Here is a 26860-nt window from a genome sequence, read left to right as displayed (position 1 = left end):
AATCATACTTCTTGATATTTACGCTTAACTTGATACAGTGAATACTCTCAGCCCCTCAGTTGGCTTTCAGGATATTATAGTCTTCTTGTTTTTCATTTACCTCATTGGTCATTTTCTCCTAGTTCATGTTGTTAGTGTTTCCTCCCACAGTATTTACTTCTTCATTCCCTACTTTTTTTCCCCCCAAATTACCACTCTAGATAATCTCACCAAGTCCAGTGGTTTAAAGGGAACCCATATGGCAAAGAATCGAAAATTACAGCTCTGACTTATCTCCTGTTATCTAGAGCAATAGCATTAACTACTTCCTCAACATTTCCATTTGGATGTCTAAAAAGCTACTCAACATTAACAGATCCAAAAGATAAGTCTTAATTATATTGTATTTGACAAACACACAAATAAAAAAAAATCCCTACTTTGTATTGTCTTACAATTCAGTAAATGTTGCCACCTTTTTATCAATTTTTTCAGACCAAAAGGTCAGGATTTGTTGTTAATTTCCTTCCTTCCTACAGCTCCATATTATTTCCAGAAGAAAAATTCCTGAAAGAGCTGCCTTCAATATATTAACCCAAATGCCAAACAGTGCTACTATCTAGCTTAATCTACCACTCTTTATCATCATTATCTTCCTCATAGTAAGGTTAAGAGGGACTAGGTTTGGGAAAAAAAGAAATTTAATATAGTCACTACCAACGCAATAAATACCTATGGTAAGGTTGCTGAATCCAAATATACTAGCTGGCCAGCAATGTGGTCAAAGGATGGCTGTGCCATGCTGCTATTAGTGCAGGGCAATTTCTGAGGACTACTATTTTATCTTTGTTCAAATGTAGAAGATATTGGATTGTAAAGAATTGGGTGGAACTGAGTGAGAGACAAGATGTCTCTCCTAATCTTAAAACTGAATGAGAAGTTTGAAGTCTTGTAACAGTGGTAACTATGCCAAATCAGCGTGGTAGACTGTTACCCTAGGGAATAATAAGTTCCTGTCGTGTGGAAGATCCAATAGTTTAGTGATTTGAGGAAGTGGACACCAATCTCAGCCTAGAATATGAAAAAAATTGGGCTATTTTGGTGAACTCGGGCCCAGATGATGGTTTTAATTTCTGGAGCTTTAGTATATGCCTGTATGGGCTTGGCAGAAGTAGATGTGGAAGTAAAATGAGAAGGGGTGGTATGTGTGAATGTGGAAGGATTTACAGTTTTCATAATCTCTGGAGAACAGCAGAGGTTAAAACAGGAGCAGTCCTTCTCATGCAGAACACACTTTAATCCATAGGCACTTCTCCAGTAAGACAGAAGAGAGGGACATTATTGTGAGATATGATTAGATTTGGGTGTTATAATACACAGGTCTCCTCCATATTTCTTTTGCGTAATTTGTAGGGCAGTCTTATATTCTAACCTGAACCTTGTGGTTTTCTTACTATATGGACTATAACTAATGAGGTTATTTACATAGAGACAAATGGTAATCTCTGCAAAATACCGTTCTATGGGGTCATCTTTGGTGTCCTTTCCCTAGTGTATGTTCTTGACCTCACTTGGCTGTAAATATGTAGACTTATTTCTGGGTTTTCGATTCTGTTCTTTTGGTCTACGCATCTTTTTTTTTTATACCAATACCGTGCTAATTTGTTTATTGTAGCTTTGTAGTGTATTTTGAAGATGTGATGTGATGTGATGCCTCTATTTTTACTGTTTGGGGTTTAATTGGCTTTTTGGGGTCTTTTGTGTTTCCACATAAATTTTAGAATTGCTTTTTTTCGATATCTGTGAAAAATGTTATTGGTAGATTTATAAGGATTACATTAATCTTGTAGATTGCTGTGGACAGTTAAATCATTTTAACAATATTAATGTTCCAAATTCACATGCATGAGAAGTCTTTCCATTCTTTTTGCATTTTCAATTTCTTTCATCAATCTTTTATATTTTTATTGTGGAGATAGTTCATCTTCTTGATTAAATTTATTCCTAGATATTTTGTGTCACTCTTCTAAATAGGATTGCTTTATTGATCTCTTTTTTAGATAGCTCATGGTGAGTGATAAGCATGCAAATGAATTTTGTATTTTAACTTTTTTAACTGGCAGTTTTACTGAATTCATATATCAGTAGTAAGTGTTTATAGTGGACTCTGTAGGTTTTCTATACATAAGAACATGTTGTCAGCAAAGACAATAAATTTGACTTCCTCTTTTCCAATTTGTATGTGTTTTATTATTTTTTTTCTCTTGCCTAATTGCTCAGGCTAGGACTTCTAGTACTATGTTGAATAAAAGTAGTGAAAGTGGGCATTCTTTTCTTGTTACATTTCTTAGAACAAAGGCTTTCACCATTTTACTGTTCATTATGAGTTACATGTGGGTTTGTCATATTTGACTTTTATAGTGTTGACGTATGTTTCCTCTATGCCTAATTGGTTGAGTGTTTTTATCATGAAGGGATGTTGAATTTGTCAAATACTTTTTCCACATCTACTGAGACAATTACATGATTTTTGTTCTTTATTTAATTGATACGTTATATCACATTCATTGATTTGTATATATTGAACCATTCTTACACCCTCATATGAATCCCACTTAATTGTGGTGTGTTATATTTTTTATGTGCTGTTGGATTTGATTTGCTAGTGTTTTGTTGAGGGTCTATATTTATCAGGGATACTATTCTGTAGTTTTATTTTGTTGTTGTTTCTTTGTCTGGTTTTGGTATCAGGGTAATGCTGGCCTTGTAGATCAGGTTTGGGAAAACTCCCCCCTCCTCTTCAGTTTTTTGGGATACGTTAGTAAGAATTGGTATTAGTTTTCATTTTAAAGTCTGGTAGAATTCAGCAGTAAAGTCATCCAGTACTGTGGTTTACTTTATTGGGGGACTTTTCATTACTCATTCAATCTCATTACTGATTATTAATTTGTTCAGTTTTGCTATTTGTTTCTGGTTCAATCTTGGCAAATTATGTGTGTCCAGGAATTTATCCATTTGCTCTAGGCTTTCACATCTGTTTGATGTACAGTTGTTTGTAATAGTCTCTAATTATCATTTATATAGCTGTGGTGTCAGTTATTATATATACTTTTTCTTTTCTGAGTTTATTTATTTTGGTAATCTTTTTTTTAGTCTAGTTAATGGTTTGCTACTTTTGTTTATTTTTCTTAAAAAAAGCAACTTTTTGTTTCATTGATATTTTTTATTCTTTTTGTCTCTATTTCATTTAATTCTGTTCTGATTCTTACTATTTCCTTCCTTCTACTAATTTTTGGTTTGGCTTGTTCTTGCTTATCTAGTTCCTTGAGGAGCATTATTAGGTTTTTTTAATCTAAAATCTTTTTATTTATTTATTTATTTATTTATTTATTTATTTATTTATTGACAGAATCTTGTTCTGTTGCCCAGGCTGGAGAGCAGTGGTACAATCATAGCTCCCTATAGCCTTGAACTCCTGAGCTTTTGCCATACTTCTACCTCAGCCTCCTGACAAGCTGGGACTATAGGAACACACCATCAAAACACTATGCCCAACTAATATATACATGAATAATTTAGAAATGGGGTCTCATTATATTGTCCAGGCTGGTATCAAACTCTTGTCCTCAAATGATCCTACAATTTCAACCTCCCAAAGCTGTGGGATTACAGGCAGGAACTGCTGTGCCTGGCCAAAACATGTCTACTTTTTTGATGTAGGCCTTTATTGCTATAACCTTCCTTCTTAGAACTCGCTATTTTAACCCACCTGTTTTGATATGCTGTTTCCATTTAAATTTGTTTCAAGAAAATTTTTAATTTTTTTTTTTTAATTTCTTTATAGACCTGTTGGTCATTCAGGGGCATGTTGTTTAATTTCAATGTATTTTCATGGTTTCTAAAGTTCCTCTTGTTATTGATTTCTAGTTTTACTTGATTGTGATCTAAAAGATACTAAATGTAATTTTGATGATTTTAAGTGTGTGAAGACTTGTTGTATAACCTAAAATATAGTCTCTCCCAAATAATGTTCTATGTTCTGCTGAGAAGAATGTTAATTCTATAGCTGTTGGATAAAATGTTCTATAAATGTTTGTTAAATCCATTTTTTCCATAGTGCAGTTTATGTCCAGTGTTTCTTTGCTGATTTTTTTAAATCTATATGTTCAATTAAATGCTGTTAAGTGGCATGCAAATGTTCACAGTAATTGTTCTGTTAGGGTCTATCTTTCTCTTTAGTGCTAATAATATTTGCTATATCTGGATGCTCCAGTGTTGCATGCTTTTGGGCGTTGTTGGGTATTATTTATAGGTAGATTTAAAAAAAAATCAGCCAGTCTATCTTTTTTAATTTGAGAATTGATATCATTTATATTCAATTTTCTTATTGATAAGTTAGAACTTTCTCTGCCCATTTGGTTAATTGTTTTCTGATTGTTTGATATACCTTTTGTTTCTTTCTTTCTTATTGTTCATCTCTATGGTTTGGTGGTTTTCTCTAGTGATAAGGCTTGATTCCTTTATCTTTCTCATTTTTTATCTGTTCTAATAGTGAATTTTATATTTTGAGCATTTTCGTGATTCTAGATATTGTCCTTTCTCTTCCAAATGTAGGATTATTTTATATGTTTTTTATATAATCAGTCAAGTGATGAACTCTCTTAGTCTTTGTTGTCTGAAAAGTAATTTATTATTCCTTCATTACTTTAGTATAACTTTGCTTGGTATAGTATTATTAGATAACAAGTATTTTCTTTCAACACAATAAATATATCATTTCATCCTTTCTTACCTGAAATATTTCTGCTGGGAAATCCATTTTTAGTGCTATGGTGATCCTCTCACATGTAACTTGACACTTTTGCTGTTTTTAGAATTTTCTTTTGATTCTTTGACTTTTGACCATTATACTATAATGCACTTTGGTAAACACCTCTGGAGCTGACTATATTTGGGGATATTTAGGCCTTGTGTATCCAGATATCTATATCTTCCCAAATTTGGGAACTTTGCAGCTCCAATTTCATTACATAGGTTTTCTATGCTCTTTTTCATCTTTTCTCCTTTTAGAATTAAGGAAATGTGAATATTTGTTCACTTAATATTTTCTCATATACTAAGTAGACTTTATGGTTTTATGTTCTTTTTTTCTGAGTTTGTTTCAAAAGACCTGTCTTCAAGTTCAGATATTATTTCATCTGCTGGACCAATCTATTGTTGAAGCTTTAGATTGTATTTTTTATTTCATTCATTAAACTCTTCAGTGCAAGATTTCTGAAATATGGTCTCTCCTAAAGAATGTTAGAGGTTGCTGTAACCCCAAAACTGGAGACTCATCTTGATCCAAATTTTTAATCAGTGCATTGAAGTGAAACTTACAGCATTATACTGTGAACACTCTCAAGATGCTAGCTGACCATGGACACAGCCCGTAGCATGCCCTACATGCTAGATTGCTAGTATGAGAGCTATTTCTTTGTTGAATATTTTATGATAGGTATCTCTTTGTTGAATTTTTTGTGATAGCTCTCTCTTTGTTGAATTTCTCATTTACATCATGAGAATTTTTTTTTTTTTGCTGATTTATTTGTATCTTCTATCTGTGTTCTCTTATGTCTCACTGAGTTTTCTTAAAATCATTATTTTGAATTCCTTTTCAAGATTTTTTTTAGGTTTCCTTTTCTTTAACGTCTGTTAGTGAAAAATTATTGTGTTTCATTGGAGGTGTCATGTTTCCTTGCTGTTTTACCTGTCCTGTGTTTCTACTTTGATATCTGTGACTCTGGTTTAACAGTCACTTCTTTCCTTTCTCAGGAAAATATTTTTTTCTGGAGATGCATTTATAGTGTCTGTGGGGCAGGGTGCTTTGGCTTTGATTCTGGTAAGTGCACTATTACAGTCTTTGTATGACTTCTTCTGATGTAACCAACGTCAATGTTATCTGCATAGGCTGTAGCTGTTTTTCCAGGCTATGAAGTGGCTTTGCTGGGTCCAGGCATGTCATGCAAACTGGTCCTCAGGCACCTAGGGGAAGCACATTGGCATTCCATGGCCCTGCTGTTGGAGCAGGAAGGTTCATCAGTCATGGCAGCAATAGGCTTCAGGCAGGCCATTCAGGCAGACCACTGAGTGACACACAGAGCCTTTAGCAGTAGTAGTGGTAGGTTCCATAAGTGATGTACAGACCATCTGTGAGTTTCACACTCTCCTGATCCCCATTCTTAAATTTTGCCTCCTTCTCTACCTCATCCCTAATGCTCACTGCATTTTCAACATACCTTAGCAATAAAAGTCAGAATGACAGGAGGAATCAGTGATGTGTGTTGCATACATTATTTGGTTATAAAGATGTCTTTTAAATTTTTACATGTAAAAATATTCTGTGTCACAACAGCTTTTTCAGTTTGGCCCTTCTAAACCATCTACCTTATTACTGGCAATTAAGAGAATATGTAACTATTTTTAGATATAAGAGCATTTCTTCTAGTATGTAGGGTGCACTAAGGGCTGTGTCCATGGTCAGCTAGCAACTTGGCCTTGACAGTGTTAGGAGTAAAGTATTGTAAGTTTCACTTCAATGCATTGTCTGAAAATTTGGATCCAAGATGTTTCTCCAGTTTTGGGGTTGCAGCGAACAGCAGAAGTTATAAAAGTCTTCAAACAAAGTTTTTATTTTGTTTGTTTGTTTGTTTTAGAGGGTTAACCTTGGTAAAAAAGAAAAAAGTCACTGCAACAAACAATCATAGGAATTTCTCCTTGTTGATGGGCATCATATTCATCATATTTTAATTCTCTTGGCACATAGTATGTTTCTAGTTTCTGTGTAATGATTTTGTTAGATTTCCTCTTTCTCCTTTAACACTTATGTGGAAGAGGTTAAAGAAATAAAAGTATGTGCTGGATGTGACTCACATCTGTAATCTCAGCACTTTGGAAGGACGAGGCGGGTGGATCACCTGAAGTCAGGAGTTCAAAGCCAACCTGACCAACGTGGCAAAACCCTACCTCTACTAAAAATACAAAATTAGCTGGGTGTGGTGGCGCAGGCTTGTAATCCCAGCTACTTGGGAGACTGAGAAAGGAGAATTACTTGAACCCGGGAGGCAGAAATTGCAGTGAGCCAAAATCACACCATTGCACTCCAGCCTGGGCAACAAGAGTGAAACTCCATCAGAGAGGAAAAAAAAAAAAAAAAAAAAAAAAAAAGAGTATCTGGTAGATATACAATTAAGGCTTATTTTTCATTTCATTTTTCACTCATTTCTTTAAATGCTATTCTCTCTTAGAATAAGTGGAAGAATACAAATCTAAATTTTATGTGATTCATAATTCTATTGAATGTCAACTAGCAGAAAGGTCAGCTGTTCACTTGAGTCAAAAGAAAATCAATTGTCTATTAGTTCTTTTTTAATTAACTTATTCATTAATTTACTGAGTACCTTTATGTGTTGAGTGGTATAACCAGACAAACAAAATCACTGATATCGTAAAGATTATTTAAGAAGATTCATAGCTATAGTAATGTGCAAGTATTAATCATCAATCAGCTACTATAAATAGTCTTAGAAATTTCCTGAATCTCGCCTCTCTTGAAAGTAGATGTATTAGTCAGGGTTCTTCAGAGAAACAGAAACAAAGGGATATGTATATAATAAAAGGAGATTTATTATGAAGAATTGGCTTACATGATTACAGAGGCTGAGAAGTCCCAGGATCTACTCCTGCAAGCAAGAGACCCAGGACATTTTTAGACTGTCAGTCTAAAAATTGATGATATAAGCCCTAATCCAAGGGAAGATGAGATGAATGTCCCAGATCAAGCAGTGAGGCAGGAAAAAAGGCACAAATTTCTTCTTCCTTCACCTTTCCTTTCATTTAGGCCTTCAGTGGATTGAATGATGCCCACCGACATTGGGGAGGGCAATCTACTTTTACTAAATTTATACATTCAAATGCTAATCTCACCTGGAAATATTATCACAGACAAATCCAGAAATGTTTAATCTGGCACCCATGTACTACTCAAGATGACACATAAATTAATCATCCCAGCAGGTATGGCCATAGACTAAGTCCTAGATGATAGAATGTGAGCAGAAGTTATGTGTATCGTTTACAAACCTGATTTCTAAAATCCTCTTATACAGGATGGTTCATATTGTTTTCCTTTGTGCCAGGTTGGTATAGAAAAACACACTTATGTTGGAAATCAAAATGTTGTAAATCGTAAAGCCACTACGTGAAAAGAGTTTGAGTATCTGATTCAGCCCTCGGAAGAAAGTCATCCTCAGGGGCTACTCTTCTATTCCTTACTTGAGCAAGAAGGAAGGCACTAAGGTCTTGGAGTTTATTTGTTAAAGCAACCAGTGTTGTCTTACTGATAAATCAAGTGTACTGTCTTCTCTTCCATACCAAATACTACCAAAATTCCAAAATTTAATGACTCTTGAATACTTAAATTAATGTCACAGGGAAAGGACCAGTGAAGAGCGATTGCATTCCTTTCTGCAGTTAGATTTAACAGAAAGGTCTAGAATTGTTGTGATACCTAATAAGAAAAGGAAACAGGAGGCATCCCTTTGCTTGCTATAAAGAAGAAAGTGAAACATGAAGACCTCAATTCAGGACCTAAGAAGGGACATTTCTCAATAAAAGAAAATACTATGTGGATTTTCCTGCATTTTTGGAATGAAATATCCTTGAGAGAAGGGAACTCAAGAGTAGTCTCCTAGTCATAACTATACATTCAAGGGCTTAAAACAGTGCAGACCGCTAAGTAGACATTTCATAAAATCTTCCAAGAGAAAGTATAAATTTCTAATATTTAAAGTTTCTCAACCTAATCATTATAAGGTACTCATTGATCATAAGCACATTCTAATATGATATCTGATGAAAGAGCTGCCATCATGCTTTACAAATTATCCCATTTTCCAGTGAATATTGTTAAATTAACAATACCATTAATAAAACTAATCATCAAGAATTCTAATGGTTATACCAAGTCCAGCACTGGTAACTCATCTTAGCTGTTTAAGTAATCATTTCAGACTTTTAAGATAATGCTTAAGGATGGAGGAAAAATGTCAAGGAATTTGACAGTGACAGAGAAGGAGAGAGTGAATGTAGAAAATCAATCAGAAACAGAAGCCTGCAAAGAACACCCTTTATACATGTAAAGAGACCTAGGCAAAGAACACCAAATTTACTGCTACATCTCTAGTGCTTGCCACTCAACTGTGTTACATGGAAACCTAAAGTTCGGTGAGATGGCGGCAGTGGTTCATCAAAAGGTGGCAATTGCAAAAATATATAGATTTTCATTTGTCATCACATACTGTGTGATATTGGCACTTGCAGTGATGACAGTTACTGAGAAACCTCATCAGCAGTGTTTTAGAGGTTTTTCAGTCCTCCAGGACAGTCTAAAGTAGAAAGCAGTCAGTTTCTTGAGTTTATTCTCAGATTTTAATGAAATATGGATGTAATTATAGATATAATGGAAAGGTGAGCACTGTAATGCACTAAGGGAGAATGGAAGGCTGGTGGCCTCAGTTTTTCTTTCATAAATTACTTTCCTAATCTCCTCTTATGCAAACAAACAGGTCGTCTCAGTGTGTGTGAAAAGTCATGGGAAATACTAATTTTAAAGTAGCAAGTTGTATGTGCTGCTTATTATTATCTTCCCCCATCTACTTTACTGTCCTTAATGTTCCAAACCTTAGTTTATGCATGTCAGAAGTAAATCATTTTGTCAAGATTTTATATTTTTAATATTATATTAATTAATTAATATTATATTTTAATATTATATTAATTAATTAATATTATATTTTAATATTATATTAATTAATTAATATTATATTTTAATATAATATTAATTAATTATTATATTTTAATATAATATTAATTAATTAATATTATATTTTAATATAATATTAATTAATTAATATTATATTTTAATATAATATTAATTAATTAATATTATATTTTAATATTATATTAATTAATCAATATCATATTTTTAATATTATATTAAATTAATTAATATTACATGTTAATATTAATTTTTGTTTTTTTAAACAGCATTCTTTTTTATATTTTATTAGAACATGTATTTTAAAATATGTCTGATGGTCCAGTTAGGTTACTTTTACATACATGTTGTGATATGAGAAAAAAGATTTCATTTTTGCCCTAAGGACAAATATGATAAATTTGATAATGAATAATTGAGCAACTGCTTGAGTACACTAAAAATCACTGATGTGTATAAAGTGTTGAATTTTATGGGATGTGAATTATATCCTAATGCAGTTCTTATTTAGAAAATTAGTTATGGCTGGGCGCGGTAGCTCAAGCCTGTAATCCCAGCACTTTGGGAGGCCGAGACGGGCGGATCACGAGGTCAGGAGATCGAGACCATCCTGGCTAACATGGTGAAACCTCGTCTCTACTAAAAAATACAAAAAACTAGCCGGGCGAGGTGGCGGGCACTTGTAGTTCCAGCTACTCAGGAGGCTGAGGCAGGAGAATGGCGTGAACCCAGGAGGCGGAGCTTACAGTGAGCCAAGATCCGACCACTGCACTCCAGCCTGGGTGACAGAGCGAGACACCGCCTCAAAAAAAAAAAAAAAGAAAATTAGTTATGAAGAATTAAAGTCTTCTGAGTCATTTCACTGCACTAGTGATACAAGGGACATACACTAAAAATAACATGTTCATAGCGAAAGCAATTTATGAATGGATATTGCATGAGAAGGGATGATAATACGAATTATACTATTCCATTATGTGCTGTATGTGAGAAACAACATACAAATGCAACATGACTCTGGAAGAGTAGAAATCACACTCAACCACAAGTCACAGGTATTTCACAATTAAAAGTGCTTATTTCTTTTTTAGAATTGATGCATAATAGTTGTACATATTTCTGGGACATATGTGGTATTTTGATATATGCATGCAATATGTAATGATCAAACGAGGGCAATTGAGACATTCATTTCCCTAAACATTCACACCTTCCTTATGTTGCGAACATCCCAGTACCCCTCCTCCAGTGTTTTGACTATGCAACAAATTATATTTTTTTCTGAAGGGGAGATATGTTAACTATAGTTGCCCATTTACTATACTACCAAACGATAGGCTTTATTTCTTCTATGTAATTCTATCTTTTTTTTTTTTTTTTTTTTTTTTTTTTTTTTGAGATGGAGTCTCGCTCTGTCACCCAGGCTGGAGTGCAGTGGCCGGATCTCAGCTCACTGCAAGCTCCGCCTCCCGGATTTAGCCATTCTCCTGCCTCAGCCTCCCGAGTAGCTGGGACTACAGGCGCCCGCCACTTCGCCCGGCTAGTTTTTTTTTTTGTATTTTTTAGTAGAGATGGGGTTTCACCGTGTTAGCCAGGATGGTCTCGATCTCCTGACCTCGTGATCCGCCCGTCTCGGCCTCCCAAAGTGCTGGGATTACAGGCTTGAGCCACCGCGCCCGGCCTATGTAATTCTATCTTTGTATCTATTGACCAACAACTCTTCTTCTCCCTTTTCTCTCACCCTTCTCAGCCTGTTAACCACCAATCAACTTTCTACAAAGATCCCCATTTTTAGCTTCCACATATGAGTAAGAACACATGGTATGTATGTGTCTTTCTGTGCCAGGCTTACTTCGCTTAACCTCCTTGCTGCAAATGACAGAGATGTATTCCTTTTTATGGCTAAGTTATATTCAGTTTTGTATATATAACACTTTTTTTGTTCATTCTTCTGTTGATGAACACAATAGTGATGCAATAAACATGTGGGTGCAAGTATCTTTTTTATGCACTGATTTCATTTCCTTTGGATAAGTATCCAGTAGCAGGATTGCTAGATCATATAAAACTTCTATTTTTAGCTTTGTAAGAAATCTTCATACTGTTTTCCATAAGAGTCACTGTGTACTAATGTACTAACTTACATTCCCACCAACAGTGTACAAGAGTTGTATTTTCTCCATATCCTCACCAGCATCAGTTAGTTTTTCATCTTTTTAATATTAGCTATTCTAAAAAAGGTAAGATAATATCTCAGGGTGATTTTGATTTGCATTTCCCTGGTGATTAGTGATATAAAGCATTTGTTCATATAACTTTTAGCTATTTGTATGTCTTCTTTTGAGAAATGAATGGTCAGATATTTTGTCCATTTTTAATTGGATTATTTATTTTTCTGCTGTTGAGTTGTTTCAGTTCCTTAAATATGCTGGTTATTAAACCATCGTCAGATGATAGTTCGTAAATATTTTCTCCCACTCTGAGTTGTCTCTTCACTTTGTTGATTATACCCTTGGCAACACATTATCTTGATGTAATCTCATTTGTGTATTTTTGTTTTTGTTGCCTGTGCTTTTGAGATCTTACCCAAAAATCTTTGCCCAAACGAATGCCCTAAAGTGTTTCCTAAATGTTTTATTCTGGTAGTTTCATAGTTTCAAGCCCTAGAATTAAGGCTTTAATGAATTTTGATTAGATTTTTATATGATGAGAGATAGGGTCTAGCTCCATACATCTACATACATTTATCCAGTTTTCCCAGCACCATTTATTGTAGGGACTGTCTTTTCCACAATGTATGTTTTTGGTGCCTTTATCAAAAACAAATTGGTTGAAAATGTGTGAATTTATCTCTAGGTCCTCTGTTCTGTGTCATTCGTCTATGTGCCTGTTTTTATTCCAGCACCACGCTGCCTGAATTACAATGGCTTTGAAGCATATTTTGAAGTCAAGTAGCATGATGCCTTCAGCTTTGTTCTTTTTGCTGAGGATTGCTTTGGTTATTCCTGGTCTTATGTGGTTCCATATGAATTTTATGATTGCTTTTTATATTTCTGTGAAGAATCACTGGTATTTTGTTAGGATTTGCACTGAATTTGTAAGTAACTTTGAGTATTATTGTCATTTTAACTATTAAAGCTTCCAATTCATAAGCATGGATATCATCGCATTTTTTGTGTGTCCTCCTTAATTTCTTACATCAGTGTTTTGAATATTCCTTGTAGGGATTTTTCACTTCTTTTGTTAAATTTATTTCTAGTTATTTTTTCTGTAGCTATTACAAATCGGATTGCTTTCTTGAATACTTTTTCAGATTGTTAGCTGTTGGCATATATAAATGCTGCCTATTCTGTTATGTTGATTTTGTATCCTACAACTTTACTGAATTTGTCTATCAGTTATAACAGGTGTTTTTTTTTTTTTTTTTATGGAATCTTTAGGTTTTTCTAAATATAACATCATGCTATATGTTAACAAGGATAATTCCAGTTCTTTCTGTTCTAACTGGATGACTTTTATTTTTTTCTTATTCCTAATTGATCTGGTTAGGACTTCCAGTACCAAGCTGAGCAAGAGTGAGCATCTTTCTTTTGTCCCAGATCTTAGAGAAAAGGTTTCCAATTTTCCCCATATAATCTTAGCTGTGGATTTGTCATTCATGGCCTTTATTTGTTTTGTTTTGTTTTTGAGTTTTTTCCTTCTGTACCCAGTTTATTGAGACTTTTTGTCATGAATGAATGTTAAATTTTGTAAAATGCTCTTTCAGTATTTATTGAAATGATTATATGGTTTTTTTCCTTGATTCTGTTAATGTGAAATGTTGCATTTATTGATTTGCCTTTGTTGAAACATTTTTGCATCCTTGGAATGAATCCACTTGATCATGGTGAATGTGTTGTTAAATTCAATATATTGTTGTATTCAGTTTTCTGGCATTTTGTTGGGATGTTTGCATCTATGTTCATCAGGGACATTGGCCTGTGCTCTCTTTCTTTGATTTATCCATGTCTGATTTTGGTATCAGGATGATGCTAGCTTCATAGAATGATTTTAAAAATAGTGCCTGCTCTTTCATGTTTTAGTAATAGTGTAAGTAGAAATAGTATTTATTCTTTTTGAAATGTTTGGTAGAATTCAGCTGTGAAGCCATCAGATTCTGAACTTTTCTTTGATAGGAAAGTTAATTACTGCTTTGATCCCATTACTCATTATTGGTCTGTTCATGTTTTCTTAAGGGGCTGTTTTACTATTTAAACAAGCACAATGACGTTCCTGTTTTTGAAAAAAAAAATTAAATAAAAAGATACAAAACATAAGGCATTTAGTAGCAGAATTTATCACCAAGATAACAAACAGGCACATTATTGGTATGAAACTAATAATGTCACCATACAAAATTATAATGACTAAAATGTTGAATGAGATGCAGTAGGATAAGTTGAAAAGCTGTTTCTCAAATAGTGTAATAGGTCAACATATTAATGACATATTATGTGATACTAAAGAAAATTTGGATAATAAACTGAAAATTAACAGCTTGTCTATCCTGGTTGATGATTCAACATATTTCACCAATAAACGCCATGTAAAATGTCATTTTTTACAATGTCACTATAGCTTCTTTTAAAAAAGTTATCTTTCAAATTTATTAATAATATTATATGTTTAGCTATAAAATTTTAAATAAATTTGTACTACTTGGTGTTCTGTGAGCCTCCTGAATCTGAAATATAGTATCATTAATTTTAGATAACCATCATTCTACTCTCTGTTTTTATGAGTTCACCTTTTTGTTAAATTCCGCCTACTCTATGGTTTGAATGTAGGTGGCACTTTAAAATCCATATTTTGGAACTTAAACCCCAAGATGATAGTATCAAGATATGAGGCATTTGAGAAAGTGACATTGGAGTCTACGTCTTGCCAAAAGACTCAAATAAATAAAATCTGAATGAAAGAGGACACATCACAACTGATATCACAGAATCAGTAACCAGTAAGAAGATTAAATCAGTTAAACTAAGAGTAACAATTTTCAGTATACATAACTTTCACCTTTTTGTTTAAATTTATACCTATCTTAGTCCATTTTCTTTTGCTTTAAATAAATAATTTATAAAGAAAATTTATAAATTTATTTTTATAAATTTATTTATAAATTTGTTTTTGTTGCCTGTGCTTTTGAGGTCTTACCCAATTTATAAAGAAAAGAGATTTATTTGGCTATTTATAAAGAGTAATTTATAAAGTAATTTATAAAGAAAAGAGATTTATTTGGCTACAGGCTATACAAAAAGCATGGCTTCAGGATCTGCTTCTGGTGAAAGCTTCAGGCTGCATTCATTTGTGGTGGAAGGTTAAGGAGAGTTGGCATGTATAGAGATCACATTGTGAGAGAGGAAGTAAGAGAGAGAGGGTCAGGTTCCAGGCTCTTTCTTTTGTGCTGTTTTTATTTTTCCATAAGTTATTGTTGTGCAGGTGGTGCTTGGTTACATACGTAAGTTTTTTAGAGGTGATTTGTGCGATTTTGGTGCACTCATCACCCAAGCCGTATACACTGTACCATATTTGTAGTCTTTTATCCCTCACCCCTCTCCTGCTCTTCCCCTCAAGTCTCCAAAGTCTATTGAATCATTCTTACGCCTTTGACTTCTCATAGCTTAGCTCCCACGTATCAGTGAGAATATACGATGTTTGGTTTTCCATTCCTGAGTTACTTCACTTAGAATAATAGTCTCTAATCTCATCTAGGTCACTGAAAATTCGGTTAATTCATTCCTTTATTTTGCTGTGTATTATTCCATTGTGTACATATGTATATATACATAGATCACTATCCTCTATTGTCTAACACTATCCTCCATTTTCCTATCCTCTATCCTCTAACACTCGTTGATTGGTGTTTAGTAGCAGATGATTGATGGGCACTTGGGTTGGTTCCATATTTTGCAGTTGTTAATTGTGCTGCTATAAACAAGCATGTGCAAGTATCTTTTTTGAATAATGACTTATTTTCCTTTGGGTAGATACCCAGTAATGGGATTGCTGGATCAAATGGTAGTTCTACTTTTAGTTCTTTAAGGAATCTCCACAGTTTTCCATAGCAGCTATACTAGTTTATGTTCCCACCAGCAATGTAGAAGAGTCCCCTGTTTACTGCATCCATGCCAACATCTACTGTTTTTTGATTTTTTGACTATGACCACTCTTGTGGGGGTGAGGTGGCATTGCCTTGTGGTTTTGATTTGCATTTCCCTGATCATTAGTGATGTTGACCATTTTTTCATATGTTTGTTGGCCATTTATATATCTTCTTCTCAGAATTGTCTATTCATGTCCTTAGCCCCCTTTTCGATGGGATTGTTTGGTTTCTAGCAGCCAACTCTTATGGGAACTAATAGAATAAGAACTCACTCATTACTAGGAGGATATTACTAAGCCATTCCTGAGGGATCTGCCTTCGTTACCTAAATACCTCCCATTGTGCCTCACCTTCAACACTGAGAATCACATTTCAACATGAGGTTTCAATTAACAAACATCCAAACTATAGCAATACCAAAGTATTTTATTTTTTTATGCTATCGTTGATGGGATTTTTTCATAATTATGTTTTAGATAGTTGGTTGTTGGTGCATAGATACACAATTGATAATTGTATGATGATTTTGTGTCCTGCAAATTTACTCAATTAATTTATTGGTTCAAATTATTATTAGGTAATGCCATTAGGGATTTCCATATATAAAATTATGTCATCTGAAAACAAATATATTTTTCTTCATTTTTTTCTGAGTTGTATGCCTTTAATTTCTTTTTCTTACCTAATTGCTCTGGCTAGGTCTTTCAGTAGTATTTTGTATAGATGTGGCAAGAGTGAGTACTTTTCTTTGTTCCTCATCCTGGAGGAAAAGCTTTCAGCTGTTCACTATCGAGTATTATGTTAGCTGTGGGCTTGTGATACATGTTCCATATTGTGTTGAGATACATCTTCTCAAAACATTATTTGTTGAGAATTTTTATCAGGAAAGAATATTGAATTTTGTCAAATGCCTTTTCAGCATCTATGGAGATTATCATATGACTTTTAACCTTCATTCTGTTCACGTAGTTGCTCTAATTTCTTGATTTGTGTATGTTGAACCATTATTGCATCTTATGGTTAAACTCAACTTAACTATAGCATGTGATCCTCTTAATGGCCTACTGAATTCAGTTTGTGAGTATTTCATTGAGAATTTTTGAATTTTTGTTCATCAGGGATATTAGACTGTAGTTTTCTTGTCGTGTCCTTGTCTGACTTTGTTATCAACATCACACTGGAATCTTAAAATGAGTTTGAAAGTGCTCTTTCTTCTTCAGTTTTTTAGAAGAGTTAGAAAGGTTGGTATGAATTATTCTGTAAATGTCAGGTAGAAGTCATAGGTCTTAGGCCTTTATTATGATGTGAGACTCTTTAATACTGATTCAATCTCCTCGACTAGTATTAGTTTATTCAAGTTTTTGTATTTCTTAATAATTGTGTTTTGGAAGGTTGTATGTTTCTAGGAATGTATTTATTTCCTCTAGGTCATCCCATTTGTTGCCAAATAATTGTTCATAGTATTTTCTTATAATCTTTTGTGTTTCTCTGGTATCAAATATAATGTCTACATTTCATTTCTGATTGTATCTGAGCCTTTGCCTTTTTTTCTTGTTTAGTATGATGAAAAGTTTGTTAATTTTGTTTATCTATTTTTTAAAAACTAACTTTACTTTTGTTTATTTGTTCTATTGTTTTCCAAGTCATGATTTCATTTATTTCTAGTCTGATCTTTGTTATTTTCTTCCATCCATTAACTTTGGCTGACATAGTTCTGTTTTTTTTTCTAGTACCTTTAGGAGTAAAGTTATTTTGCTTATCTGAGATCTTTCTTTTTTTTTAACATAGCAATTTATTGCTATAAATTTCTTTTTTACGATTGCTTTTTAATGCATTTTTTTGTATGTAGTGTTTTGGTTTTCATCGAGAGTTTTTTTTTTTTTTATTTCTCTTCAACACATTTGTTATTCAGGAGTGTGTTGTTTAATTTACACATATTTATGAGTTTTCTTTCTGCCATAGAATTCTAATTCATAATATGTTGAAAAATGCTTAATATGATTTCAATCTTCTTAAATTTGTCTAGATTTATTTTATAGACTACTATATGACTTTTCATAGACAATGTTCCATGTGTGCTTGAGAAAACTCTATTTTGCTACTGTTAGATGAAATGTTCTGTGTATGTCTTTTAAGTCTGTTTGGTCTAAAGTGAAATTTAAGTCCAATGTTTCTTTATGGCTTTTATGCCTGGATATTAACTCATTGTTGAAAGTAGAGTATTGAAGTCTCCTGTAATTATTGTATTCCTTCTAATCACTCTTTAGTTCTGCTAATATTTGCTTTTATATTTAGGTATTCCAGTGTTGGGTGCACATCTATATAATTATTATGCCATCTTGATTAATTGACCCCTTTATCATTATATAGTTACCTTTGTTTCTTGCTACACTTTTATCTTAAAGCCTATTTGTCTTATGTAAGTATAGCTCTCCCTACTTACTTTTGGTTTCCATTTATGTGGGATATCTTTCTATATCCCTTTACTTTCAGCCTATGTATGTCCTTCAAGCTGAGATGAGTCTCTTTGTAGTCAGTATACAGTTGAAAATTGCTTTGCTTTCATCCAGTTACTCTATGTCTTTTGACTAGGTAATTTAATTGATTTACATGTAAATAAATTGATAAAGACTTACTATTTTTATTGTTTAGGTGTCTTCTATTTTGTGGTTCATTTATTCCTGTTCTTCTTTCTCACTGACTTTCTTTTTGACTTTATGATTGTAGTATATGCTTTGAGGCCTTTCTCTTTATTTTTTTGTGTATCTACTATAGGCTTTGTTTTTTGGTTACCATAAAGCTTAAAGGAAACATTTTATAGTTATAACAGTCTATTTTAAGCCGATAGCAAATTAACTTCTATAACCTACATAAATATACCCTTTTACTCACTCTTCATATTGTTTTTTGATGCAATGATTTACATATTTTTATATTCTGTATTAAAAATCATTGTACCTAGAGGTATTTTTAACACTTCTGTCTTTTAACCTTTGTGCTAGAGTTAAAAGTAATTTAGACATCATCATTATAGTGTTAGAGTATTACAAATTTGAATATATCCTTACCTTTACAAGTAATATTTATACTTTCATAGTTTCCACTTTACTAATTAGCATCTTTTTGTTTCACTTTGAAAAACTCCCTTTAGGATTTCCTATAAGGCAGGTTTAGTGGTGATGAATTCCTTCAGCTTTTGTTTGTCTTGGAAAGTGTTTATTTCTCCGACATTTCTGAAGAAAAGATATGCCAGATAAAGTATTCCCAGTTGTTAGTTTCTTTCTTTCTGCAGTGTGAAGAGTTTATTCCACTCTCTTATGGACTGCAAGGTTTCTATTGAGAAACTGGCAGAAAGCATTCTGGAGTTTCCTTTATATATGACAAATCTCTTTTCTTGATGCTTCAAAAATTCTACCTTTGGTCTTTAATTTTTGACACTTTGATTATAGTGTGTCTCAGAGAGGATACATTTGGTTTTACTTTGTTTATAAATATTTGTGTTTCATATATCTAGATATCCATATCTCTTCTCAGATTTCGATAATTTTCGGCCATGATTTCATTAAGTTTTCTGCCCTTTTAAAAATTCTTCCCTTTTTTCTTGTTCCCAGTATGCGCATATTGGGACATATGATGATGTTCCATATATCCCATAGACTTTCTTCACTCTTTCACATTCTTTTCCCTTTCTATTATTTTTGTTTGTTACATTTTTTTTGTTTCTCTTACTAATTTAAACTGATATGTCTTTAACTTCACAGACTCTTTGTTCTGATGGTTGATGTTCTCTATTGCATTTTATATCATTCATTTGTTCTTTAGCTCCAGAATTTCTGTTTGATTTTTTTTCTCTTTTGTTGACTTTATTTTTTCCATGCATTGTTTTCCTGATATAGTTGAGCTGTCTATCTGCACTCTCCTGCAGCTCTCTGTACTTTATTAAAAAATATTTTGAATTTTTTGTCCAGCATTTGCAGATATTCATTTATGTGGGTTAATTACTGAAAATTATTGTTCTACTTTGGTGGTGTCATAGTTCCTTGATTTTTATGTTTTTTTTGTTGCTTACATTGATGTCTGCACATTTGATGTCACAGTAACCTCCTCCAGATTTAATGGACAATTTTCACCTCCTTATGAGTAAAGTGAGGGTGCTGACTGAATGGGATGCAGCAGTTCTTTCTTCAGTAATGGCACAATAGTGCACTTTTTGTTAAGTTTCATCAGTGTCAACAAAAATTTGCAGATGTCCTCAGTGGCCAAGGCTGTGAATATCTGCAGCAGCATCTAGAACTGCTGGTGTCCTACTTATTTTGTTTCTTCCACAAGGGAAGTTGTGGCCAAGGGGATCCAATTTGGTGCTGGGTCTGGTTTTCAGACACACTTGCAATGGTGGTGTTACTGGTGTTTGATGTGTGATCTCTGTGGAGTGGCCACAGAACTGGGGTCTGGAGTGTGAATGCACATGGAGGAACTTCAGCTCTAGGGCTCAGGCCCGTGGTGGCACTGATTCTTAAGATGCAGGCCATCCCACTGTGTCACTGGTAATGGTGTGCAAGGTGGGGTTGCTTGTGGAAGAGCTAGGTAGCTGGGTTTGAAACTGTGGGCACAAGCAGATGTACAATGTCTCCAGGGTCTAGAGTACACAAGTTCCCACAGTAGCCATGGTTCCAGTGTCCTAGACACAGAACCACTCTCAGTGACTGCAGAGTCAGGAACTGGAGGCACAGGCATGTGTAGAGTGACCTCAGAACTGGAGTCTGGAGCTTGGGCACATGTAGAGAGACAGGAGATCCAGGTATCAGAGTGCAGGCTAGTACGCTCTGGCAGTAGCTCTGATGTCTGAGGCAAAGACACTCATAGAGTGGCTACAGAGCTGGGGTCTGGGGTATGTGTGTGCAGATCCACCATGGCTTCAGAATTCATGGTTCAGCCCTAGTCCCTGGATGGTGCAATAGCAGATCATTTCTGTTGGGTGGTGCAGCAGCATCTTCTTTTTTGGGAGGCCTAAGCTGGTGATGATTGTTGGTTACCTCATTTCCTAAAGCTCCCAGTATCCTCTGCAGAGCACTCCATTTGAGTAGAGCTCTGTTGTGAAAGCTGTGGGGAGTCTGTGGCTTCCAAGCAGTTGTTGAGACCCTTAGTGGCAATGACTGCTGGGATCCTCTGAACAACAGGTTACTGAGGACTGTGGTGGGAGCTGCCATGTGGCTGCTATAGATAGCCCCTACCCTTATTTGTTTCTAGCTGTCACTAGACATCTCAGGTATACTTATCTTCCCAGTGATCCTTTGTATGTGGCCATTGTCCATGTTTTGCTCCATTGTGTTGCTAAAGATTCTTAATTGGACTTTTGAGACTTCCTGGGGCTAATTCTGTTTGTGGATAGCTTTCTATTTTTTTTTTTTTTTTTTTTCCTAGAAAGATGAAGGCTAATGTCTCCTACTCTGCCATTTTTCTCACTTGTTTCATTTCTCTTTTTCCTCCTTGAACATATTACACATATCTCAAATCTTTTGAAATTTTCCCACAGTTCTTGTGGGTTGTATTCAGTTTCTATGTATTCTATTTTTTGTCTCTTTGCATTTCAGCTTGGGAAGTTCCTGTTGACTTGCTGTCATGTTCACTGATGCTCTCCTTGACTATGTCCAGTCTACTGATGAGGTCACCAAACACATTCTCTATTTCTGTTACAATGTGTTTGATTTTTAGCATTTTCTTTTGAATCTTTTCCTTTCTTTTATTTTCCATATCTCTGCTTCTGCTTACATTACCCATCTGTTCTTGAAGGTTATCTACTTATTTGACTAGACACCTTAACATATTGATAAGTTATTTTAAATTTGTTGTCCAATAATTCCAAAATATGTGTTATATCTGTCTCATTCTGATGCCTTCTTTGCCACTTTAGACTATCATTTTCTCTTGCCTTTAAGTATGCTTAATTTTTTTGCTGAAAGCCAAACATGATAGATCCGATAATAAAAATTAAGGTAAATAGTGTGAGGTTTTATGTTAATTTATCTAGGAGTTGGCCTGTGTTTATCGTTTTCTGTAGCTACAGGAGGTAGAGGCTCAATATTCTTCTAGTCTCCTTTTTTTTGTCTCATTTGTTAACTTATATTTCCTTAAGTACTTCTCTTCACAGACTCTAAATCTTGCAGCAATTTCAGCCATAATCCATTGTTATATTGGAGTCCTGTTGGTGCAGTAGTAAATTGTGAGAGTGAGGAAGACTTCTAAAATCTTATGATAAAATCCCCGTCCTTTGTTTCAGGATCAGGACCTTCACAAGTTTATCTCAACTTGCCCTTTAGTGAGACAGAAAAGCCAGAAGGAGCTGGAATGAGAGAAATGCCCTTCCCTGAGATGGGATTAGTTTCCAGTAAAGTCTTTTCCCTGGAGGCGTAGGCTTTTGTTAAGTAGAATTCTCTGGGCATATTTTACAATTGTTATTATTCCTCTCCACTAGCCACTAACTGTCGAGAGGAGGAGATAATTCTTGGATCTTTGTCACAAGAGCCTTGTGGGTTTCCAGGATAAAAAATATCCAAAAGTGTGGGGTACTCACAAAACTGTGGTACTGTGAGTTTCTCACTCTTACTCTAGTTCAGTATCAAACCACAGACGTTCATTAAAATTACTATTTAAGTGGTCATACCAGTTTATATCTTCAGTGGTGTCTTCTCTGGGTAAGGGAATCTTGGTTATGACTCTTTGGAATTGTCGCTTACCATATTCCAGAGTTGTTGTTTGACTTGCAACCTAGCTCTCTTGCTCTCAGCCCAAGAAAAGTCATTGATTTTCAGATTGTTTAACTTTCTCTTGTTGTAAGGATGGGAATTATTATTTCGAAGATCTTTATAAGTTGGAGCTAGAACAGATAGTCCATCATATTTTAAAGTAGGACTTTAGTATATAACCCTTACAAATTCAATCAATTCTAAATTAGCTATTTTTTTGCGATAAATATGGGTTAGTCATTATCAAAGTCTTTTTAGGATACCAGTTGAAATAATTATGATTTTTTTCTTTAATCTTTTTATTATGGATTACATTTATTTTTTATGTTGATCATCTATGAATTCTTGGTATGAGTCCTATATGATTATAATATATTCTGTTTAATGTTAGTGCAGTTGTCTAACACTTTTTTGGAATTATTTTTGCATATTCATTAAAAAATGGGTCTATGGTGGCCGGGCGCAGTGGCTCATGCCTGTAATCCCAGCACTTTGGGAGGCTGAGGCGGGCGGATCACGAGGTCAGGAGTTCGACACCAGCCTTGCCAATATGGTGAAACTCTGTCTCTACTAATAACACAAAAATTAGCCGGGTGTGGGGGTGTACATCTGTAGTCCCAGCTACTCGGGAGGCTGAGACAGGAGAATCACTTGAACCTGGGAGGCAGAGGTTGCAGTGAGCTGAGATCTGAGATCGCGCCACTGCACTCCAGCCTAGGTGACAGAGTGAGACTTCATCTTAAAAAAATAAATAAATAAAAATAAATAAAAGAAAGAAAGAAAATGGGTCTATGACTTTCTTTTTTTATATTGTTCCTACCCCTAGTTTTAGAAACAAGTTTTCAATAATCTTATGAAATGTGCTTGATAACCTTGAGTTCTCTAAAAATTTCTAGAATTATTGTACAATTAGGACATGAATTTTTCCTTGCAAGTTCAGTAGAACTTGCAATAAGATTATTCTGACTACAGAGCTAACCTTTTAATACTAAGTTAATTATAAGTGAATTGGCCCAGCAATTATAGCCCTAACACTCTCCCTCCTACCACGCCTGTGAATCTTATCTTCAGCAAATTTCTTGGTAAATTTCTTAATTGCTTCCAGGAGTCAGTTTGAGAATACCATAAAATTCTTGCACATTTATACCTAATGGGGATATTCCAAATAAAAATGAAATACAGTGCCTGGTAAAGGCTGCTTCATAAGAATTGCCAAAGTCATATACGTTCCTAATTGCCTGAGAACCCATGCTAATTGTGTAGAACAAAGATAGGGGAAAAAATGAATTAGAAGGATCATAAATGACCTGTAAGCTATTGTGATGTTCTTTCATATATATTATTGAAATTAATCTTTAAAGTAAACTTTTGTGGTAGAAACTATTAGCCACACTTTTACATTTCAGAAAATTTAAGATATATAGAAATCAACAATTTGCCAAGTTTATATAACCAGTAATGTATACAGCTGGAATTCACTGCTCTCTCAGTCTAAAGTCCATATTCAATGTCCACAGTTTTCTATGCTAGCAGGTAAAGTATTGTTAGGACAACTCATAATTGTCCTATTTTTCCATCTCAAAATTCTGCTTCAAATATAAAATATCTGCACAGATTATTTACAAACCTTTCTTAATAACTCTGGAAGAAATAATTTTGCTCTGTTCTATGTTAATATAGAATAGCACTGTCTGATATAATAGTCATCTCTACCTCTTACTGGCTGTGTGACTTGAGACAACTTCCTAATTTTTATTGTTCCCAAAGGCAAAATAGGAATAATAATATAAATATTTACCCATAGCCTTCTTGTGAGATTAGATTTAAAAAAAAAAAAAAAAACATATGTAAAGTATCTAATATAGTGCCTACCTGTACAGAAAATCACTCAGTAATTGTTAGGCATTATTACAATTAATAAAAATTTATTTCTGCTACTAGACAGAGCTTCTATTCACTGTGTGTATTATATATGTATATATACATATTTATATGTGTAAAACACTTAAATATAGGTCAATTATTATTCTGCTTTGCACCTTAAGTGCAGATCACACTATTTGGCAGATGGTAGGTAACCAGCATGAATGTGGGTTGCATAAACACATGAACAAACCTGATTATTCATGTAATGTAATAAAGTTAACAGATTGGTTTTATTCAGGAATACTAAAGTTGTCTTTAATTTTTAAAAAGGATAGATTTTTATAGTGTAAATCATTCCTCTGAGTGACTGCAACCCTATTATAAATCCTATGTTCAATTGTCATTTTCCTACTCAAAGCATAGATTAGGAAGACTTCCAACATCAGAACTTTTAGTGGAAATTTCAGAATTTATTATTCCTAATGTAAGCTTTAAGGATTCCATGCACATACTGAGAGAAAGCTTAATGAGAGGTAATTTATAAGACTGCTATCTCATTAAAGAGCTATTGGAGAAATAGAATTGGAACACTCTGACTCTTTAAAATGCAATATAATAAATACAAATGACCAAAATCTTTGCTATTACATTTTACTTTTCTGTCAGTGAAAGCACAACATACTGTTAAGAGACAGTGGCTTTTGGTCATTGTTACATACTATGGTACTCTATAAAGTCAGTAAGTTATTGACATTTCAGCAAGCATTTTCATGAGTTTTGTTTTTAATAGATAATGAAGCAGTTTCAGAACAGGAAACATTTTTTTGTGTGTATGAAACAAAACATAGTAAAAAATAAATAGCTATGTAAAAGCTTGAAACATTTTTGTTTTAAACATGTGGTAGGTTCCCCATGTTTGGAAGCAACATTATCTTCAGCAAGATAAACATTAGTGAAACATTATATGGTAACCAAAGAACTTGATACTAAAGATAGGATTTCATTTTTTAAAAGAATACAGAAATTTCAGAAGTCTTTGTGCAAATCCTTTCGTTATCAAAACAGTGTTTTAATCATGAAGTTCTAAAAAAAACACTCAGGAAAAATTTGAAACTTTCAGAGATTATAGAATTTTTGATATTTTGCTAGGGATTTCTCTTAAACAGTTTTTTTCTATGATAGCATCATCAGTACTCATGGGTTGATAAACTTGGAGAAAGTCAAATACTTCAAAGAATTCCCACCTACTAGGAAGTGCAAATGATTGATTGAGTGAGTGGGTAAGTGATTGATGAAGCATCTAAATTCTTATTCTGTGACAGACCCTATTTTACAGTCTTCATGCAAATCATATAAGGTATCCCATTATTGTACCATTTCACAGATGGAAAAATGGAGATAAAAAATGCTCCAAGGGCACCTAACAAGAAATTGTCAGATGGAGTTTGAACTCAGACATTATGCTGCCTTCAACTGCTCTATTTATTGAATATTTTCAGATTCATTTCTCCAACAAGGTTTATAGCTACCGAAAATGGACATTTGTGACTGTTTTAAGGGCACATCGTTTGACTAGACCATAATTCTACAATTTATGGTATTGCTTTTAAGAACAATGATACAAATCCTTTCTTTCCTAACCACATTTCCAAGTTCCTTACAATTCATCAAATATCTTGGGAAAGTGTTTCATCACCTTCTACAGTGGAGTGATTCACAGTATATACATTTGAACCCATATTTCCAATAAGGTAGACAGTTCCTTTCTAAGAAGTGTTTGTACAACATCCTTTGAAAGATTAGTATAAGCCTCTTTAGGATGAAACCGAATTGCATATTTACAATAACTCCAATTTTACCTCGAATGCAACAGCGTGATTGCCCAGAGCTATGTAATGAGTTTACCTGTCATATGAATGAGTGATTTTAATGGCTTCATGAGTTTCTGGGCTTTGTTATGAAAAGATTCTTCTAAAACCCTCCACATTCAGCTCTTGTGTCTGAAAGGATGGGCTGATGTTATTCTCGCTGAATAATCAGATGTTGGTTTGTCTCAGTTGATCTGGAAATATCCTGCATCGACTTCCTGTGTTCTACTAATACTTTCAATTGGCTCTCTGACTTTCACATTCCAATTTGGAATGGAATTTCAACAACATCTGTTATAATCTCACTAGACAACATCTAATCTTAGGTGATTATAAATGCCACTCTTCATTTTACTTTCTACATGAACAACAATCCTTGAATATATGGCTTAAAATATTTAAATTTGCAGCTTTTGGAGACATGAAAGCCTCTGCAAATGAGCCA

The sequence above is a fragment of the Chlorocebus sabaeus genome, chromosome 7, assembly GCF_047675955.1.
Source record: "Chlorocebus sabaeus isolate Y175 chromosome 7, mChlSab1.0.hap1, whole genome shotgun sequence".
NCBI lineage: Eukaryota > Metazoa > Chordata > Mammalia > Primates > Cercopithecidae > Chlorocebus > Chlorocebus sabaeus.
The sequence above is the reverse complement of the archived record's forward strand: the minus strand, read 5'-3'. Positions refer to the sequence as shown.